Source organism: Enhydra lutris, unplaced genomic scaffold (genome assembly GCF_002288905.1).
Source record: "Enhydra lutris kenyoni isolate GAN:26980312 unplaced genomic scaffold, ASM228890v2 scaffoldscaffold90, whole genome shotgun sequence".
NCBI lineage: Eukaryota > Metazoa > Chordata > Mammalia > Carnivora > Mustelidae > Enhydra > Enhydra lutris.
The window spans coordinates 227,448-232,102 of NW_019154174.1; the positions used below are offsets into that span (position 1 = coordinate 227,448).

Consider the following 4,655-nt stretch of genomic DNA (forward strand, 5'->3'; position numbering starts at 1 on the left):
CCTACTTGTGATCTCTCTCTCTCTCTCTCTCTGTCAAATAAATAAATAAAATCTAAAAGAAAAAAACAAACACAATCCAACTATATGTTGCCTACAAGAGACTCACTTTAACCTTAAGTACACACATAGTCTCAAAGCGAAGGGTAGAAAAAATATATTTCATGCAAATGGAAACCAAAAGTGATAGGAATAGCTATCTTATATCAGCAAAACAGACTTCAAGTCAAAAATTGTAGCAAGAGACAACAAAGGTCATTTTACAATGATAAAGAGGTTAATTCATCAAGAGAATATAACAATTGCAAATATATATGCACTCAATATCCAAGCAACAAAATATATTAAGCAAATACTAAAAGATCTGAAGAGAGAAATAAACAGCACTACAATAACAGGAGGGGACTTACAACAATGGACTTGTTTATCCAGACAGAAAATCTGGACAGAAAATTCATAAGGAAACATTGGACTTGAACTATACCTTAGCATAATTTATGCAGAACATTCCACCCAATGGCAGTAGAATACAGATGCATCTAAAGGACACATGGAATATTCTCCAGGATAGATAGGTGAGGTTACCGAGCAATTCTTAGCAAGTAAGATGACTGAAATCGTACCAAATATTTTTTCTGACCACAATGGTGTGAAACTAGAAATGAATTATAAGAGGAAAACTGGAAAATTCACAAATGTGTGGAAACATACTCTTCAACAACCACTAGGTCAAAAAGAAATGAAAAGCGAAATCAAAAATTATCTTTTAGGGCGCCTGGGTGGCTCAGTGGGTTGAGCCGCTGCCTTCGGGTCAGGTCATGATCCCAGGGTCCTGGGATCGAGTCCCGCATCGGGCTCTCTGCTCGGCAGGGAGCCTGCTTCCCTTCCTCTCTCTCCATCTGCCTCTCTGCCTACTTGTGATCTCTGTCTGTCAAATAAATAAATAAAATCTTTAAAAAAAAAATTATCTTTTAAAAAAAGATTTTATTTATTTGACAGAGAGAGAGAGAGAGAGCGAGCATGCAGGGGGAGAGGCAAAGGGATTGGGAGAAGCAGGCTTCCTGATGAGCAGGGAGCCCAATGTGGGCTCGATCCCATGACCCTGGGATCATGACTTGAGCCGAAGGCAGATGCTTAACCGACTGAGCCACCCAGGTTCCCCAGAAAATATCTTGATACAAAGGAAAATGGAAGCGCACACTAAACTTACGGGATGCAACAAAAGCAGTTCGGAGAGGGAAGTTTAAAGCAATAAATGCCTTCATTGAGGAAAAAAAAGAAAGCATGCTTCCTAAAGCAAAAGAACCCAACCAGTGTCTCTTGCAAAGGAGAGGGTCAATTCTTGGGTTAGCTTCCAGCTCTGGAAAATAAGCATCCTCAAGGGACCCCAGAATCCAATCACAGCATGTACACTTCTTTTATGAAGTCTCATCACAGCTCTGACCTGATTCCCACAAACTCTAATATATTTATATTTAATATTTCCCTGTAGATGAAGAAAGCTTTTTTTTCTTACCCCCTTTGGTAACCAATGGTCTGTAAGCTGCCCCTTTGTGGGAAGGTAAGAGGCAAAGTTTTGTGGGCATGCCGGCCATCAAGGATTTCATCAGTATCCTGCACTGCTGCTGATAAACCAGTCTTGGTATAGATCTATAGGCCGGGGCAATGTGAGACAGAAACCTGGAGGGAAGTGTACCGGCAGGAGTTCTTTAATCCCTTGTCTGTGTTGCTTCTAAGGCCAGCTTGTTTGAAGCTATCTCTTCATTGATTCAGAATAAGACCCACAGGGTGCCAGTTACTGACCTGGAATAAGGCAACACCTTGCACATCCTCACCTATAAGCGCATCCTCAAGTTCTTCAAATTGTTTGTCACTGTGTTTCCCAAGCCAGAGTTCATGTCTAAGTCTCTGGAAGGACTGCAGATCGGCATGTAGGCCAACACTCCCATCCCTGTCTCCATGGCTCTAGGCATTCTGAATGCACTGATTCTCAGCCCTGCCAGTGGTGGATGAGAAAGCGTGTGTGATGGACATCTACTCAGAGTTTTATGTTATCAATTTGGCAGCAGAAAAGACCTACCATAACCTAGATGTGTCAGCGACCAAAGCTCTACGATGTTGATCACATTACTTTAAATGTGTCCTTGGGTGTGTGTCTGGGTAGTTCTGTCAGCTAAGTGTCTGACTCTTGGCTTTGGCTCATGTCATGATCTCGGGGTTGTGAGATTGTGCCCTGCAACAGGCTCCATGCTGAGCATGGACTCTGTTGGAGATTCTCTCCCCTTTTCCTCTCCCTTCCCCTCTGCTCCTGCCACTCACATGCTTGCTCTCTCTCTCTCTCTCTCTCAAATAAATAGATAAATAAAATTTTTTAATACGTCCTCAAGTGTTATTTGCATGAGACTCTGGAGACCATTTTCAACAGCCTCGTGGAACCAGAGATTTGCCTGTCTGTAGTGGTGGATAAGAATGATACAGCCAAGGAAATTTTTATCACCATCTGACCTCCTTTCAGAACTTGGTGCTCATGGGCAAAGACAAAAAAATCTTGACATGGGGGAAGAGGTCAGGCAGGACCAGGAATCAGCCCTCCTCACTGGCAGCCCTGGGAATCACAGATGAACTCTTGAAATAACTGTGACTATCCTCTCCCCAGAAGACCTCTACTCTTCTACCTGGAAGCTGGGGAAGGTATGGGAAGAAGAAGGAGAATGGATTTTAAGGTGCCCTTATCCTCAAAATACTCTTGAGAAAAACTTTCAGCCTAGACCAGTCTAGCCCCTGTCCTCTCAAAACGGTCCCTTTTCCAAGCAAACTATGGGTTCTGAGCCACTGAAAAAAATTCTGGTCTCTTAGAGATACCCGAACTTTACCCAGCCTTTAAGTCTGCCTTGGGCTCTACCCTAAGATAATAACACAACAAAACTCTTCATAAAGATATTTTTATTCATCCTGTTTCAAGCTGTATGGAAGAAGGTGAACCCGTTTAGTGACATTTCTTCCCCTAATAGAAATGGGGAGGCTGGAGGGGAGGGGAGAGGTCTTTGGGTTCCTGTGCTGTATGCATATGAAGGGGATTGGGGGTTAGGTGGAGAAGGAGGGTGAAGTGGCTAGGTTATTGCTTTTCATGGCAATCCTGACTAAAATGACAGGGATCTAAAACAACAACAACAAAAAAGAAAAATCACAAGTAAAAAACCTAAATTTACCCCTTAAGGAACTAGAAAAACTAAGGCCAAGGTCAGCAGAAAGAAGGAAATAGCAAAGATCAAAGCAGAAACAAATGAAATAGAGTAAAAACAATAGAAAAGATCAACCAAATTAACAATTTTTTAAAAAGATAAACAAATTAACAAACCTTTATCTGGACAAAGAAAAAAAGAAAGGACCCAAATAACTGAAATCAGGAACGAAAGAGGAGACATTAGAACTGACACCACAGTAATACAAATGATCATAAGAGACTACTATGAACAATTATACGCTGACAAATTGGATAATCTAGAAAAAAACAGATAAATTCCTAGAAACGTACAACCTATCAAGACTGAATCATGAGAAATAGAAAATCAGAACAGACCAAAAACAAGTAAGGAGATTGAATCGATAATTTAAAACCTCCCAAGAGAGAAAAGCCCAGCACCAGAGGGCTTTACTGGTGAATTGTAACAAATATTTAAAGAGGAATTAACATCAATCCTTTTCAAACTCTTCCCAAAATTTGAAGAGGAAGGGATACTCCCAAACTCGTTTTATGAGCAGCATTACTCTGATACCAAAGCCAGATAAGGACAACACAAGAAAAGTAAACTACAGGCCAATATTCCTAATGAATATAGATTCAGATATCCTCATCAAAATGCTTGCAAAATGAATTCAACAGCATATTAAAAATGATCATATAACATGATCAAGTGAGGTTCATTCCTGGGTTGCAAATCGATAAATGTGATATACCATATTAATAGAATAAAAGATAAAAATCATATGATCACCTCAATACAAGAAGAATAGTATTTGACAAAACTCAACATCCTTTCATGATAAAAACTCTTAACAAATTGGGTATAGAAGAAACATACCTCAAAATTATAGAGGTCCTATATGACAAACCCACACCAGAGTCAACAATGAAAGGTTGATTTCTCACTAAGATCAGGAACAAAAGAAAGGTGCCCACTCTCAATACTCCTGTTCAATATAGTACTGGAAGTCCTAGCCAGGGCAATTAGGCAAGAAAAAGAAATAAAAGGTATCCTTTTCAGGGAGAAAGAAGTAAAATCATCTTTGCAGATGTTATGATCTTATATATAGAAAATCCTAAAAACTTCACACAAAAAAACCCCATTAGAACTAATAAATGAATTATGTAAGGTTGCAGGATACAAAACCAACTTATAAAAAACAGCTGCATTTCAAAAAGTAGCAGCAAACTATCTGGAAAAAAAAAATCCCATTTAAAATGGCATCAAAAGGAATGTCTGGGTGGCTTAGTTGATTAAGCATCGGCCTTTGGCTCAGGTCATGATCCCACGGTCCTGGGGCTGAGGTCTTCATTGGGCTCCCTGCTCAGTGGGGAGTCTGCTTCTCCCTCTACCTGCCTCTCCCCCCTGCTTGTGCTCTCTTTCTCTCTCTGACAAATAAATAAATAAATTCCT

At 40.2% G+C, this 4,655-nt stretch overlaps 1 pseudogene; it reads left to right on the forward strand.

Annotated features, from left to right (window-relative positions):
• The first annotated feature begins 1,290 nt into the window (after positions 1–1,290).
• Positions 1,291–2,619, forward strand: LOC111162193 (annotated as a pseudogene).
• Positions 2,620–4,655: the final 2,036 nt, after the last annotated feature.